General features: G+C 34.2%; 8 non-coding genes across 8 annotated transcripts; all 8 read left to right on the plus strand.

The window, feature by feature from the left end:
* The first annotated feature begins 483 nt into the window (after window positions 1–483).
* On the plus strand, window positions 484–557 carry TRNAN-GUU. Its single transcript has one exon. It is a non-coding gene; the product is annotated as a tRNA-Asn (tRNA).
* An 811-nt stretch (window positions 558–1,368) lies between these two features.
* TRNAN-AUU lies at window positions 1,369–1,442 on the plus strand. Its single transcript has one exon. It is a non-coding gene; the product is annotated as a tRNA-Asn (tRNA).
* A 1,552-nt stretch (window positions 1,443–2,994) lies between these two features.
* On the plus strand, window positions 2,995–3,068 carry TRNAN-GUU. Its single transcript has one exon. It is a non-coding gene; the product is annotated as a tRNA-Asn (tRNA).
* Window positions 3,069–3,882: 814 nt separating this feature from the next.
* Window positions 3,883–3,956, plus strand: TRNAN-GUU. Its single transcript has one exon. It is a non-coding gene; the product is annotated as a tRNA-Asn (tRNA).
* Window positions 3,957–6,369: 2,413 nt separating this feature from the next.
* TRNAN-GUU lies at window positions 6,370–6,443 on the plus strand. The gene has a single exon. It is a non-coding gene; the product is annotated as a tRNA-Asn (tRNA).
* A 3,928-nt stretch (window positions 6,444–10,371) lies between these two features.
* On the plus strand, window positions 10,372–10,445 carry TRNAN-GUU. Its single transcript has one exon. It is a non-coding gene; the product is annotated as a tRNA-Asn (tRNA).
* Window positions 10,446–13,246: 2,801 nt separating this feature from the next.
* On the plus strand, window positions 13,247–13,319 carry TRNAN-GUU. Its single transcript has one exon. It is a non-coding gene; the product is annotated as a tRNA-Asn (tRNA).
* Window positions 13,320–15,536: 2,217 nt separating this feature from the next.
* TRNAN-GUU lies at window positions 15,537–15,610 on the plus strand. The gene has a single exon. It is a non-coding gene; the product is annotated as a tRNA-Asn (tRNA).
* Window positions 15,611–16,991: the final 1,381 nt, after the last annotated feature.

Below are 16,991 nucleotides of genomic sequence, written 5' to 3' on the forward strand. Positions count from 1 at the left end.
AAAGTGTCAAACTAACAATATTTGTTGGACCTTAAAAGTCCAACTAGCTGGAATAGCTCATTGGTTAGACCGTGTGGCTATTAACCACTAGGTCGGAGGTTTAAGCCCTTCTTCTAGTGTTGCTTTAGCTCGGATTGACCATTTCTCATTTAGTTTCAAAATAATACCAATTTATACAGTTATATAAAAAAAATCAATAGACTATTAGCTCTTTTGCTAAAATTTCAAACTGATAATACTGGTTGAAGCTCAAAGGTCCAATTAGTTGGAATAGCTCTGTTGAATAGAGCGTGTGCCTGTTAACCACAAGGTCAGAGGTTCAAGCCCTCTTTCTAGCGTTGTTTTAACTTGGATTGTCCATTTCCCATTTACTTTAAAAATATTACCAATTTATACAATTATATAAAGAAAATTTCAATGGCCTACTAGCTATTTGTAAAATTTCAAACTGATAATGTTGGTTGGAGCTTAAAGGTTCAACTAGCTGGAATAGCTCAGTTGGTTAGAGCGTGTGGCTGTTAACCACAAGTTCAGAGGTTCAAGCCCTCCTTCTAGCGTTGTTTTAGTTAGGATTGACCATTTCCCATTTAATTTCAAAATAATTCAACTTTATTCAGTTATATTAAGAAAATTTTCAATTGCTTATTAGCTCAATTGGTAAAAGTGTCAAACTAACAGTACTGGTTGGAGCTTGAAGGTTCATCTAGTAGGAATAACTCCAATTGGTTAGAGCATTTGGCTTTTAACCGCGAGGTCCGAGGTTCAAAGCCCTACTTTAGCGATTTTTAACTTTGATTATCCATTTCCCATTTACTTTCAAAACAATACCAATTATACAGTTATATAAGAAAATTTTCAAATGCCTATTAGCACATTTGTTAAAAGTGTCAAACTGACAATACTGGTTTGAGCTTAAAGGTCCAACTAACTGGAATAGCTCAGTTGGTTAGAGCGTGTGGGATTAACCACAAGGTCAGAGGTTCAAGCCCTTCTTCTAGTGTTGTTTTAATTTGAATTGTCCATTCCCCATTTACTTTTAAAATATTACCAATTTATACAATTATATAAAGAAAATTTTCAATGGCCTAATAGCTCTGTTGGTAAAATTGTCAAACTGATAATACTGGTTGGAGCTTAAAGGTCCAACTAGTTAGAATAGCTCAGTTGATTAGACTGTGTGGCTGTTAACCACATGTTCGAAGGTTCAAGCCCTCCTTCTAGCATTGTTTTAGCTCGGATTGTTCATTTCTCATTTACTTTAAAATATTACCAATTTATATAATTATATAATAAATTATAATAGACTAATAACTTTGTTGGTAAAATTTTCAAACTGATAATAATGGTTGGAGCTTAAAGGTCCAACTAGCTGGAATAGCTCAGATGGTTAGAGCGTGTGGCTATTAACCACAAGGTCTGAGGTTCAAGCCCTCCTTCTAGCGTTGGTTTAGCTGGGATTGACCATTTCCCATTTACATTCAAAATAATTCCATTTTATACAGTTATGTAAAGAAAAGTTTCAATGTCCTATTAGCTCTTAACCCCAAGGTCGAAAGTTCAAGACCTCTTGTTAGTGTTGTTTTAGCTCGGATTGTCCATTTCCCATTTTCTTTCAAAATATTACCAATTTATACAATTATATAAATAAAATTTTTAATTGTCTATTAGTTCAGCTGGTAAAAGTGTCAAACTGACAATACTGGTTGGAGCTTAAAGGTCCAACTAGTTGGAATAGCTCAGTTGGTTAGAGCGTTTGGTTGTTAACCACATGGTCGGAGGCCCAAGCCCTCCTTCTAGCGTTGTTTTAACTTAGACTGTCCATTTCCCATTTACTTTCAAATATTACCAATTTATACAATTGTGTAAAGAAACATTTCAATGGCCTATTATCTCTATTGGTAAAATTTTCAAACTGATAATACTGGTTGGAGCTTAAAGGTCAAAGAAGCTGGAATAACTTAGTTGGTTAGAGCGTCTGGCTTTTAACCATAAGGTCGGGAGGTTCAAGCCCTCCTTCTAGCGTTGTTTTAATTTGAATTGCCCATTTCCCATTTACTTTCAAAATATTGCTAATTTAAACAGTTATATAATGAAAATTTTTAATGGCCTATTAGCTCAGTTGGTTAGAGCGTGTGGTTGTTAGCCACAAGGTCTGAGGTTTAAGCCTACTTTTTAGTGTTTGTTTTTAATTTGAATTGTTCATTTCCCATTAACTTTCAAAATATTACCAATTTATACGGTTATATAATGAAAATTTTCAACGGCCTATTCACTGAGTTGGTAAAAGTGTCAAACTAACAATACTGGTTAGAGCTTAAAAGTCCAATTAGCTGGAATAACTCTGTTGGTTAGAGCGTGTAGCTATTAACCACAAGGTCAGAGGTTCAAGCCCTCCTTCTAGCGTTGTTTTAATTTGAATTGTCCATTTCCCATTAACTTTCAAAATATTACAAATTTATATAGTTATATAATGAAAATTTTCAACGGCCTATTAGCACAGTTGGTAAAAGTGTCAAACTAATAATATTTGTTGGACCTTAAAAGTCCAACTAGCTGGAATAGCTCATTTGGTTAGACCGTGTGGCTATTAACCACTAGGTCGGAGGTTTAAGCCCTTCTTCTAGTGTTGTTTTAGCTCGGATTGACCATTTCTCATTTACTTTTAAAATAATACCAATTTATACAGTTATATAAAAAACAATTCAATAGACTATTAGCTCTTTTGGTAAAATTTTCAAACTGATAATACTGGTTGAATCTCAAAGGTCCAATTAGTTGGAATAGCTCTGTTGAATAGAGCGTGTGCCTGTTAACCACAAGGTCAGAGGTTCAAGCCCTCCTTCTAGCGTTGTTTTAACTTGGATTGTCCATTTCTCATTTACTTTAAAAATATTACCAATTTATACAATTATATAAAGAAAATTTTCAATGGCATACTAACTATTGGTAGAATTTCAAACTGATAATGTTGGTTGGAGCTTAAAGGTTCAACTAGCTGGAATAGCTCAGTTGGTTAGAGCGTGTGGTTGTTAACCACAAGTTCAGAGGTTCAAGCCCTCCTTCTAGCGTTGTTTTAGCTCGGATTGACCATTTCCCATTTAATTTCAAAATAATTCCACTTTATTCAGTTATATTAAGAAAATTTTCAATTGCCTATTAGCTCAATTGGTAAAAGTGTCAAACTGACAGTACTGGTTGGATCTTGAAAGTTCATCTAGTAGGAATAACTCCAATTGGTTAGAGCATTTGGCTTTTAACAGCGAGGTCCGAGGTTCAAAGCCCTACTTTAGCGATGTTTTAACTTTGATTATCCATTTCCCATTTACTTTCAAAACAATACCAATTTATACAGTTATATAAAGAAAATTTTCAAAGGCCTATTAGCACATTTGTTAAAAGTGTCAAACTGACAATATTGGTTTGAGCTTAAAGGTCCAACTAACTGGAATAGCTCAGTTGGTTAGAGCGTGTGGGATTAACCACAAGGTCAGAGGTTCAAGCCCTTCTTCTAGTGTTCTTTAATTTGAATTGTCCATTTCCCATTTACTTTCAAAATATTACCAATTTATACTATATATAAAGAAAATTTTCAATGGCCTAATAGCTCTGTTGGTAAAATTGTCAAACTGATAATACTGGTTGGAGCTTAAAGGTCCAACTAGTTAGAATAGCTCAGTTGATTAGACCGTGTGGCTGTTAACCACATGTTCGAAGGTTCAAGCCCTCATTCTAGCATGGTTTTAGCTCGGATTGTTCATTTCTCATTTACTTTCAAAATATTACCAATTTATATAATTATATAAAAAAATTATAATAGACTATTAACTCTGTTGGTAAAATTTTCAAACTGATAATAATGGTTGGACCTTAAAGGTCCAACTAGCTGGAATAGCTCAGATGGTTAGAGCGTGTGGCTGTTAACCACAAGGTCTGAGGTTCAAGCCCTCATTCTAGCGTTGGTTTATCTCGGATTGACCATTTCCCATTATCTTTCAAAATAATTCCAATTTATACAGTTATATAACGAAAAGTTTCAATAGCCTATTAGCTCTTAACCCCAAGGTCGGAAGTTCAAGACCTCTTGCTAGTGTTGTTTTAGCTCGGATTTTCCATTTCCCATTTTCTTTCAAAATATTACCAATTTATACAATTATATAAATAAATTTTTCAGTTGTCTATTAGCTCAGTTGGTAAAAGTGTCAAACTGACAATGGTTGGAGCTTGAAGGTCCAACTAGTTGGAATAGCTCAGTTGGTTAGAGCGTTTGGTCGTTAACCACATGGTCGGGGCTCAAGCCCTCCTTCTAGCGTTGTTTTAACTTGGATGTCCATTTCCCATTTACTTTCAAAATATTACCAATTCATACAATTATGTAAAGAAACATTTCAATGGCCCATTATCTCTATTGGTAAAATTGTCAAACTGATAATATTGGTTGGAGCTTAAAGGTCAAAGAAGCTGGAATAACTTAGTTGGTTAGAGCGTCTGGCTTTTAACCACAAGGTCGGGAGGTTAAAGCCCTCCTTCTAGCGTTGTTTTAATTTGAATTGCCCATTTCCCATTTACTTTCAAAATATTGCTAATTTAAACAGTTATATAATGAAAATTTTCAATGGCCTATTAGCTCAGTTGGTTAGAGCGTGTGGCTGTTAGCCACAAGGTCGGAGGTTTAAGCCCCCCTTTTAGTGTCGTTTTAATTTGAATTGTTCATTTCCCATTAACTTTCAAAATATTACCAATTTATACGGTTATATAATGCAAATTTTCAACGGCCTATTCACTGAGTTGGTAAAAGTGTCAAACTAACAATACTGGTTAGAGCTTAAAAGTCCAATTAGCTGGAATAAATCTGTTGGTTAGAGCGTGGAGCTATTAACCACAAGGTCAGAGGTTCAAGCCCTCCTTCTAGCGTTGTTTTAATTTGAATTGTCCATTTCCCATTAACTTTCAAAATATTACCAACTTATACAGTTATATAATGAAAATTTTCAACGGCCTATTAGCACAGTTGGTAAAAGTGTCAAACTAACAATATTTGTTGGACCTTAAAGGTCCAACTAGCTAGAATAGCTCATTTGGTTAGACTGTGTGGTTGTTAACCACTAGGTCGGAGATTTAAGCACTTCTTCTAGCGTTGTTTTAGCTCGGATTGACCATTTCTCATTTACTTTCAAAATAATACCAATTTATAATATATAAAAAATTCAATAGACTATTAGCTCTTTTGGTAAAATTTTCAAATGATAATACTGGTTGAAGCTCAAAGGTCCAATTAGTTGGAATAGCTCTGTTGAATAGAGCGTGTGCCTGTTAACCACAAGGTCAGAGGTTCAAGCCCTCCTTCTAGCGTTGTTTTAACTTGGATTGTCCATTTCCCATTTACTTTAAAAATATTACCAATTTATACAATTATATAAAGAAAATTTTCAATGGCCTACCAGCTATTGGTAAAATTTCAAACTGATAATGTTGGTTGGAGCTTAAAGGTTCAACTATGGAATTGCTCAGTTGGTTAGAGCGTGTGGCTGTTAACCACAAGTCATAGGTTCAAGCCCTCCTTCTAGCGTTTTTTAGCTCGGATTGTCCATTCTTGTTTACTTTCAAAATAATTCCACTTTATTCAGTTATTAAGAAAATTTTCAATTGCCTATTAGCTCAATTGGTAAAAGTGTCAAACTGACAGTACTGGTTGGATCTTGAAAGTTCATCTAGTAGGAATAACTCCAATTGGTTAGAGCATTTGGCTTTTAACAGCGAGGTCCGAGGTTCAAAGCCCTACTTTAGCGATGTTTTAACTTTGATTATCCATTTCCCATTTACTTTCAAAACAATACCAATTTATACAGTTATATAAAGAAAATTTTCAAAGGCCTATTAGCACATTTGTTAAAAGTGTCAAACTGACAATACTGGTTTGAGCTTAAAGGTCCAACTAACTGGAATAGCTCAGTTGGTTAGAGCGTGTGGGATTAACCACAAGGTCAGAGGTTCAAGCCCTTCTTCTAGTGTTCTTTTAATTTGAATTGTCCATTTCCCATTTACTTTCAAAATATTACCAATTTATACTATTATATAAAGAAAATTTTCAATGGCCTAATAGCACTGTTGGTAAAATTGTCAAACTGATAATACTGGTTGGAGCTTAAAGGTCCAACTAGTTAGAATAGCTCAGTTGATTAGACCGTGTGGCTGTTAACCACATGTTCGAAGGTTCAAGCCCTCATTCTAGCATGGTTTTAGCTCGGATTGTTCATTTCTCATTTACTTTCAAAATATTACCAATTTATATAATTATATAAAAATTATAATATAACTCTGTTGGTAAATTTTCAAACTGATAATAATGGTTGGACCTTAAAGGTCCAACTAGCTGGAATAGCTCAGATGGTTAGAGCGTGTGGCTGTTAACCACAAGGTCTGAGGTTCAAGCCCTCATTCTAGCGTTGGTTTAGCTCGGATTGACCATTTCCCATTTACTTTCAAAATAATTCCAATTTATACAGTTATATAACGAAAAGTTTCAATAGCCTATTAGCTCTTAACCCCAAGGTCGGAAGTTCAAGACCTCTTGCTAGTGTTGTTTTAGCTCGGATTGTCCATTTCCCATTTTCTTTCAAAATATTACCAATTTATACAATTATATAAATAAATTTTTCAGTTGTCTATTAGCTCAGTTGGTAAAAGTGTCAAACTGACAATACTGGTTGGAGCTTGAAGGTCCAACTAGTTGGAATAGCTCAGTTGGTTAGAGCGTTTGGTCGTTAACCACATGGTCGGCGGCTCAAGCCCTCCTTCTAGCGTTGTTTTAACTTGGATTGTCCATTTCCCATTTACTTTCAAAATATTACCAATTCATACAATTATGTAAAGAAACATTTCAATGGCCCATTATCTCTATTGGTAAAATTGTCAAACTGATAATATTGGTTGGAGCTTAAAGGTCAAAAAGCTGGAATAACTTAGTTGGTTAGAGCGTCTGGCTTTTAACCACAAGGTCGGGAGGTTAAAGCCCTCCTTCTAGCGTTGTTTTAATTTGAATTGCCCATTTCCCATTTACTTTCAAAATATTGCTAATTTAAACAGTTATATAATGAAAATTTTCAATGGCCTATTAGCTCAGTTGGTTAGAGCGTGTGGCTGTTAGCCACAAGGTCGGAGGTTTAAGCCCCCCTTTTAGTGTCGTTTTAATTTGAATTGTTCATTTCCCATTAACTTTCAAAATATTACCAATTTATACGGTTATATAATGCAAATTTTCAACGGCCTATTCACTGAGTTGGTAAAAGTGTCAAACTAACAATACTGGTTAGAGCTTAAAAGTCCAATTAGCTGGAATAAATCTGTTGGTTAGAGCGTGGAGCTATTAACCACAGGGTCAGAGGTTCAAGCCCTCCTTCTAGCGTTGTTTTAATTTGAATTGTCCATTTCCCATTAAATTTCAAAATATTACCAACTTATACAGTTATATAATGAAAATTTTCAACGGCCTATTAGCACAGTTGGTAAAAGTGTCAAACTAACAATATTTGTTGGACCTTAAAGGTCCAACTAGCTAGAATAGCTCATTTGGTTAGACTGTGTGGTTGTTAACCACTAGGTCGGAGATTTAAGCACTTCTTCTAGCGTTGTTTTAGCTCGGATTGACCATTTCTCATTTACTTTCAAAATAATACCAATTTATACAATTATATAAAAAAATTCAATAGACTATTAGCTCTTTTGGTAAAATTTTCAAATTGATAATACTGGTTGAAGCTCAAAGGTCCAATTAGTTGGAATAGCTCTGTTGAATAGAGCGTGTGCCTGTTAACCACAAGGTCAGAGGTTCAAGCCCTCCTTCTAGCGTTGTTTTAACTTGGATTATCCATTTCCCATTTACTTTAAAAATATTACCAATTTATACAATTATATAAAGAAAATTTTCAATGGCCTACCAGCTATTGGTAAAATTTCAAACTGATAATGTTGGTTGGAGCTTAAAGGTTCAACTGATGGAATAGCTCAGTTGGTTAGAGCGTGTGGCTGTTAACCACAAGTCATAGATTCAAGCCCTCCTTCTAGCGTTATTTTAGCTCGGATTGTCCATTTCTTGTTTACTTTCAAAATAATACCAATTTATACAATTATATAAAAAAAATTCAATATTCTATTAGCTCTGTTGGTAAAATTTTCCAACTAGTAATACTGGTTGGAGCTTAAAGATCAAATTAGCTGGAATAGCTTATAGATGGTTAGAGCGTGTGGCTGTTAACCACAAGTTCGGAGGTTTAAGCACTCCTTAGCGTTGTTTTGCTCGAATTGACCATTTCCCATTTAATTTAAAAATAATTCCACTTTATTCAGTTATATAAGAAAATTTTCAATTGCCTATTAGCTCATTGGTAAAAGTGTCAAACTGACAATATGGTTGGAGCTTGAAGGTCCATCTAGTAGGAACTCCAATTGGTTAGAGCATTTGGCTTTAACCTCAAGGTCCGAGGTTCAAAGCCCTACTTTAGTGATGTTTTAACTTGATTATCCATTTCCCATTTACTTTCAAAACATACCAATTTATACAGTTATATAAGAAAATTTTCAAAGGCCTATTAGCACATTTGTTAAAAGTGTCAAACTGACAATACTGGTTTGAGCTTAAAGATACAACTAACTGGAATAGCTCAGTTGGTTAGAGCATGTGGCATTAACCACAAGGTCATAGGTTCAATCCCTTCTTCTAGTGTTGTTTTAATTGAATTGTCCATTTCCATTTACTTTCAAAATATTACCAATTTATACAATTATATAAAGAAAATTTCAATGGCCTAATAGCTTGTTGGTAAAATTGTCAAACTGATAATATTGGTTGGAGCTTAAGGTCCAATAGTTAGAATAGCTCAGTGATTAGACTGTGTGGCTTAACCACATGTTCGAATGTTCAAGCCCTCCTTCTAGAATGTTTTAGCTCGGATTGTTCATTCTCATTTACTTTCAAAATATTAACAATTTATAATTATAAAAAAATTATAATAGACATTAACTCGTTGGTAAAATTTTCAAACTGATAATAAGTTGGAGCTTAAAGGTCCAACTAGCTGGAATAGCTCAGATGGTTAGCGTTGGCTTAACCATAAGGTCAGAGGTTCAAGCCCTTCTTCTAGTTTGTTTAATTGAATTGTCCATTTCCCATTTACTTTCAAAATATTACCAATTTATACAATTATATAAATAAATTTTCAATGGCCTAATAGCTCTGTTGGTAAAATGTCAAACTGATAATACTGGTTGGAGCTTAAAGGTCCAACTTGTTAGAATAGCTCAGTTGATTAGACCGTGGCTGTTAACCACATGTTCGAAGGTTCAAGCCCTCCTTCTAGCATTGTTTTAGCTCGGATTGTTCATTTCTCATTACTTTCAAATATTACCAATTTATATAATTAATAAAAAATTATAATAGACTATTAACTCTGTTGGTAAAATTTTCAACTGATAATAATGGTTGGAGCTTAAAGGTCCAACTAGCTGGAATATCTCAGATGGTTAGAGCGTGGCTATTAACCACAAGGTCTGAGGTTTAAGCCCTCCTTCTAGCGTTGGTTTAGCTCGGATTGACCATTTCCCATTTACTTTCAAAATAATTCCAATTTATACAGTTATATAAAGAAAAGTTTAGTTGCCTTTAGCTCAATTGGTAAAAGTGTCAAACTGACAATACTGGTTGGAGCTTGATGTTCCAACTAGTAGGAATAGGTCCAATTTGTTAGAGCATTTGGCTTTTAACCGTAAGGTTCGAGGTTCAAATCCCTCCTTCTAGCGATGTTTTAACTCTGATTGTGCATTTCCATTTACTTTCAAAATAATACCAATTTATACAGTTATATAAAGAAAATTTTAAAAGGCCTATTAGCACATTTGTTAAAAGCGTTAAACTGACAATACTGGTTGGAGCTTAAAGGTCCAACTAGCTAAAATAGCTTAGTTGGTTAGAGCGTCTGACATTAACCACAAGGTCAGAGGTTTAAGCCATTCTTTTAGTGTTATTTTTATTTGAATTGTCCATTTCCCATTACTTTCAAAATATTCCATTTATAAAATTTTATGAAGCAAATTTTTAATGGCCTATTAGTTCTGTTGGTAAAATTGTCAAACTGATAATACTGGTTGGAGCCTAAAGGTCCAACTAGTTAGAATAGCTTAGTGGTTAGAACTTGTGGCTATTAACCAAGGTCGGAGGTTCAAGCCCTTCTTATAGTGTGTTTTAGCTCAGATTGACCATTTCCCTTTTACTTTCAAAAATATCAATTTATAATTATATAAAAAAATTCAATGGGCTATTAGCTCTTTTGGTAAAATTTTCAAACTGATAATACTGGTTGAAGTTTAAAGGTCAAAGAAGCTGGAATAGCTCAGTTGGTTAGAGCCTGTGGCTGTTAACCACAAGGTTGGAGGTTCAAGCCCTCCTTTTAGCGTTTTTTATTTTGAATTGTTTGTTTCCCATTTGCTTTCAAATATTACCAATTTATGCAATTGTATAATAAAATTTCAATGGCCTATTAGCTCTTAACCCCAAGGTCGGAAGTTCAAGACCTCTGCTAGTGTTTTTTTAGCTCGGATTGTCCATTTCCATTTCTTTCAAATATTACCAATTTATACAATTATATAAAAAAATTTTCAATTGTATAGCTCAGTTGGTAAAGTGTCAAACTGACAATACTGGTTGAAGCTTGAAGGTCCAACTAGTTGGAATAGCTCAGTTGGTTAGAGCGTTGGTTGTAACCACATGGTCGGAGGCTCAAGCCCTCCTTCTAGTGTGTTTTAACCTGGATTTCCATTTCCCATTTACTTTCAAAATATTACCAATTTATCAATTATAAAGAAATTTCAATGGCCTATTATCTCTATTGGTAAAATTGTCAAACTATAATACTGGTTGGAGCTTAAAGGTCAAAGAAGTTGGAATAACTTAGTTGGTTAGAGCGTTGGCTGTTAACCACAAGGTCGGGAGGTTCAAGCCCTCATTCTAGTGTTGTTTTAATTTGAATTGTCCATTTCCCATTTACTTTCAAAATATTGCTAATTTAAACTGTTATATAATGAAAATTTTTAATGGCCTATTAGCTCGTTGGTTAGAGCGTGTGGTTGTTAGCCACAAGGTCGGAGGTTTAAGCCCTCCTTTTAGTGTTGTTTTAATTTGAATTATTCATTTCCCATAAACTTTCAAAATATTACAATTTATACGGTATATAATGAAAATTTTCAACGGCCTATTCACTAAGTTGGTAAAAGTGTCAAAATAACAATACTGGTTAGAGCTTAAAAGTCCAATTAGCTGGAATAACTCTGCTGGTTAGAGCGTGTAGCTATTAACCACAAGGTTAGAGGTTCAAGCCCTCCTTCTAGCGTTGTTTTAATTTGAATTGTCCATTTCCCATTAACTTTCAAAATACCAATTTATACAGTTATCTAATGAAAATTTTCAACGGCCTATTAGCTCAGTTGGTAAAGTGTCAAACTAACTATTTGTTGGACTTAAAGGTCCAACTAGCTAGAATAGCTCATTTGGTTAGACCGTGTGGTTGTTAACCACTAGGTCGGAGGTTTTAGCCCTTCTTCTACCGTTGTTTTAGCTCGGATTGACCATTTCTCATTTACTTTCAAAATAATACCAATTTATACAGTTATAAAAAAATTCAATAGACTATTAGCTCTTTGGTAAAATTTTCAAACTGATAATACTGGTTGAAGCTCAAAGGTCCAATTAGTTGGAATAGCTCTGTTGAATAGAGCGTGTGCCTGTTAACCACAAGGTCAGAGGTTCAAGCCCTCCTTCTAGCGTTGTTTTAACTTATTATCCTTTCCCATTTACTTTAAAATATTACCAATTTATACAATTATAAAGAAAATTTCAATGGCCTACCAGCTATTGGTAAAATTTCAAACTGATAATGTTGGTTGGAGCTTAAAGGTTCAACTGATGGAATAGCTCAGTTGGTAGAGCGTGTGGCTGTTAACCACAAGTCATAGGTTCAAGCCCTCCTTCTAGCGTTATTTTAGCTCGGATTGTCCATTCTTGTTTACTTTCAAAATTCCACTTTATTCAGTTATATAAGAAAATTTTCAATGCCTATTAGCTCAATTGGTAAAGTGTCAAACTGACAGTACTGGTTAGATCTTGAAAGTCATCTAGTAGGAATAACTCCAATTGGTTAGAGCATTTGGCTTTTAACAGCGAGGTCCGAGGTTCAAAGCCCTACTTTAGCGATGTTTTAACTTTGATCCATTTCCCATTTACTTTCAAAACAATACCAATTTATACAGTTATATTAAGAAATTTTCAAAGGCCTATTAGCACATTTGTTAAAAGTGTCAAACTGACAATACTGGTTTGAGCTTAAAGGTCCAACTAACTGGAATAGCTCAGTTGGTTAGAGCATGGCATTAACCACAAGGTCAGAGGTTCAAGCCCTTCTTCTAGTGTTGTTTTAATTTGAATTGTCCATTTCCCATTTACTTTCAATATTACCAATTTATACAATTATATAAAGAAAATTTTCAATGGCCTAATAGCTTTGTTGGTAAAATTGTCAAACTGATAATATTGGTTGGAGCTTAAAGGTCCAACTAGTTAGAATAGCTCAGTTGATTGGACCGTGTGGCTGTTAACCACATGTTCGAAGGTTCAAGCCCTCCTTCTAGAATTGTTTTAGCTCGGATTGTTCATTTCTCATTTACTTTCAAAATATTACCAATTTATATAATTATATAAAAAAATTATAATAGACTATTAACTCCGTTGGTAAAATTTTCAAACTGATAATAATGGTTGGAGCTTAAAGGTCTAACTAGCTGGAATAGCTTAGATGGTTAGAGCGTGTGGCATTAACCATAAGGTCAGAGGTTCGAGCCCTTCTTCTAGTGTTGTTTTAATTTGATTGTCCATTTCCCATTTACTTTCAAAATATTACCATTTATACAATATTTAAAAATTTTCAATGGCCTAATAGCTCTGTTGGTAAAATTGTCAAACTGATAATACTGGTTGGAGCTTAAAGGTCCAACTAGTTAGAATAGCTCAGTTGATTAGACCGTGTGGCTGTTAACCACATGTTCAAAGGTTCAAGCCCTCCTTCTAACATTGTTTTAGCTCGGATTGTTCATTTCTCATTTACTTTCAAAACCAATTTATAATTATATAAAAAAATAATATACTATTAACTATGTGGTAAAATTTTCAAACTGATAATAATGTTGGAGCTTAAAGGTCCAACTAGCTGGAATAGCTCAGATGGTTAGAGCGTGTGGCTGTTAACCACAAGGTCGAGGTTCAAGCCCTCCTTCTAGCGTTGGATTAGCTCGGATTGACCATTTCCCATTTACTTTCAAAATAATTCCAATTTATACAGTTATATAAAGAAAAGTTTCAATTGCCTTTTAGCTCAATTGGTAAAAGTGTCAAACTGACAATACTGGTTGGAGCTTGATGTTCCAACTAGTAGGAATAGTCCAATTTGTTAGAGCATTTGGCTTTTAACCGTAAGGTTCGAGGTTCAATCCCCTTCTAGCGATGTTTTAACTCTAATTGTGCATTTCGTATTTACTTTCAAAATATACCAATTTATACAGTTATATAAAGAAAATTTTAAAAGGCCTATTAGCACATTTGTTAAAAGCGTTAAACTGACAATGGTTGAAGCTTAAAGGTCCAACTAGCTAAAATAGCTTAGTTGGTTAGAGCGTCTGACATTAACCACAAGGTCAGAGGTTTAAGCCATTCTTTTAGTGTTATTTTAATTTGAATTGTCCCTTCCCATTTACTTTCAAAATATTACCATTTATAAAATTTTATAAAGAAAATTTGAATGGCCTATTAGTTTGTTGGTAAAATTGTCAAACTGATAATACTGGTTGGAGCCTAAGGTCCAACTAGTTAGAATAGCTTAGTTGGTTAGAACTTGATAATACTGGTTGAAGTTTAAAGGTCAAAGAAGCTGGAATAGCTCAATTGGTTAGCCTGTGGCTGTTAACCACAAGGTTGGAGGTTCAAGCCCTCCTTTTAGCGTTGTTTTATTTTGAATGTTTGTTTCCCATTGCTTTCAAAATATTACCAATTTATAAATTGTATAATGAAAATTTTCAATGGCCTATTAGCTCTTACCCCAAGGTCGGAAGTTCAAGACCTCTTGCTAGTGTTGTTTTAGCTCGGATTGTCCTTTCCCATTTTCTTTCAAAATAATACCAATTTATACAATTATATAAATAAAATTTTCAATTGTATATTAGCTCAGTTGGTAAAAGTGTCAAACTTACTACTGGTTGGAGCTTGAAGGTCCAACTAGTTGGAATAGCTCGTGGTTTAGAGCGTTTGGTTTAACAGGTCGGAGGCTCAAGCCTCCTTCTAGTGTTGTTTTAACTTGGATTTCCATTTCCTATTTACTTTCAAAATATTACCAATTTACAATTATGTAAAGAACATTCAATGGCCTATATCTCTATTGGTAAAATGTCAAACTGATAATACTGGTTGGAGCTTAAAGGTCAAAGAAGCTGGAATAACTTAGTTGGTTAGAGCGTCTGGCTTTACCACATGGTCGGGAGGTTCAAGCCCTCCTTCTAGTGCTGTTTAATTTGAATTGTCCATTTCCCATTACTTTCAAAATATGCTAATTTAAACTGTTATATAATGAAAATTTTAATGGCCTATTAGCTCAGTTGGTTAGAGCGTGTGGTTGTTAGCCACAAGGTCGGAGGTTTAAGCCCTCCTTTTAGTGTTGTTTTAATTTGAATTATTCATTCCAAACTTTCAAAATATTACCAATTATACGGTTATATAATGAAAATTTTCAACGGCCTAGTCACTGAGTTGGTAAAAGTGTCAAAATAACAATACTGGTTAGAGCTTAAAAGTCCAATTAGCTGGAAAAACTCTGTTGGTTAGAGCGTGTAGCTATTACCACAAGGTTAGAGGTTCAAGCCCTCCTTCTAGCGTTATTTTAATTTGAATTATCCATTTCCCATTAACTTTCAAATATTACCAATTTATACAGTTATCTAATGAAAATTTTCAACGGCCTATTAGCTCAGTTGGTAAAAGTGTCAACTAACAATATTTTTGGACCTTAAAGGTCCAACTAGCTGGAATAGCTCATTTGGTTAGACCGTGTGGTGTTAACCACTAGGTTGGAGGTTTTAGCCCTTCTTCTAGCGTTGTTTTAGCTCGGATTGACCATTTTCATTTACTTTCAAATAATACCAATTTATACAGTTATATAAAAAAATCAATAGTATATTAGCTCTTTTCGTAAAATTTTCAACTGATAATACTGGTTGAAGCTCAAAGGTCCAATTAGTTGGAATAGCTCTGTTGGATAGAGCGTGTACCTGTTAACCACAAGGTCAGAGGTTCAAGCCCTCCTTCTAGCGTTGTTTTTAACTGGATTGTCCTTTGCCATTTACTTTAAAAATATACCAATTTATACAATTATAAAGAAAATTTTCATGGCCTACTAGCTATTGGTAAAATTTCAAACTGATAATGTTGGTTGGAGCTTAAGGTTCAACTAGCTGGAATAGCTCAGTTGGTTAGAGTGTGTGGCTGTTAACCACAAGTTCAGAGGTTCAAGCCCTCCTTCTAGCGTTGTTTTAGCTCGGATTGTCCATTTCTTATTTACTTTCAAAATAATACCAATTTATACAATTATATAAAAAAAAATTCAATATTCTATTAGCTCTGTTGTAATATTTCCAACTGATAATACTGGTTTGGAGCTTAAAGATCAAATTAGCTGGAATGCTTATAGATGGTTATAGCGTGTGGCTGTTAACCCAAGGTCGGAGGTTTAAGCACTCCTTATAGCGTTGTTTTAGCTCGGATTGACCATTTCCCATTAATTTCAAAATAATTCCACTTTATTCAGTATATTAAAAAAAATCAATTGCCTATTAGCTCAATTGGTAAAAGTGTCAAACTGACAGTACTGGTTGGAGCTTGAAGGTTATCTAGTAGGAATAACTCCAATTGGTTAGAGCATTTGGCTTTTAACCGCGAGGTCCGAGGTTCAAAGCCCTACTTTAGCGATGTTTTAACTTTGATTATCCATTTCCCATTTACTTTCAAAACAATACCAATTTATACGGTTATATAAAGAAAATTTTCAAAGGCATATTAGCACATTTGTTAAAGTGTCAAACTGATACTGGTTTGAGCTTAAAGGTCCAACTAACTGAATAGCTCAGTTGGTTAGAGCGTGGGATTAACACAAGGTCAGAGGTTCAAGCCCTTCTTCTAGTGTTGTTTAATTTGAATTGTCCATTTCCCATTTACTTTCAAAATATTACCAATTTATACAATTTATAAAGAAAATTTTCAATGGCCTAATAGCTCTGTTGGTAAAATTGTCAAACTGATAATACTGTTGGAGCTTAAAGGTCCAACTAGTTAGAATAGCTCAGTTGATTAGACCGTGTGGCTGTTAACCACATTCGAAGGTTCAAGCCCTCCTCTAGCATTATTTTAGCTCGGATTGTTCATTTCTCATTTACTTTAAAAATATTACCAATTTATATAATTATATAAAAAATATAATAGACTATTAACTTTGTTGGTAAAATTTTCAAACTGATATAATGGTTGGAGCTTAAAGGTCCAACTAGCTGGAATAGCTCAGAAGGTTAGAATGTGTGGCTATTAACCACAAGGTCTGAGGTTCAAGCCCTCCTTCTAGCGTTGGTTTAGCTCGGATTGACCATTTCCCATTTACTTTCAAATAATTCCAATTTATACAGTTATGTAAAGAAAAGTTTCAATGGCCTATTAGCTCTTAACCCAAGGTCGAAAGTTCAAGACCTCTTGCTATGTTTTAGCTCGGATTGTCCATTTCCCATTTTCTTTCAAAATATTACCAATTTATACAATTATATAAATAAAATTTTTAATTGTCTATTAGCTCAGGTGGTAAAAGTGTCAAACTGACAATACTGGTTGGAGCTTGAAGGTCCAACTAGTTGGAATAGCTCAG

This window comes from Hibiscus syriacus, unplaced genomic scaffold (genome assembly GCF_006381635.1).
Source record: "Hibiscus syriacus cultivar Baekdansim isolate YM2019G1 unplaced genomic scaffold, ASM638163v2 tig00110987_pilon, whole genome shotgun sequence".
NCBI classification, from domain to species: domain Eukaryota; kingdom Viridiplantae; phylum Streptophyta; class Magnoliopsida; order Malvales; family Malvaceae; genus Hibiscus; species Hibiscus syriacus.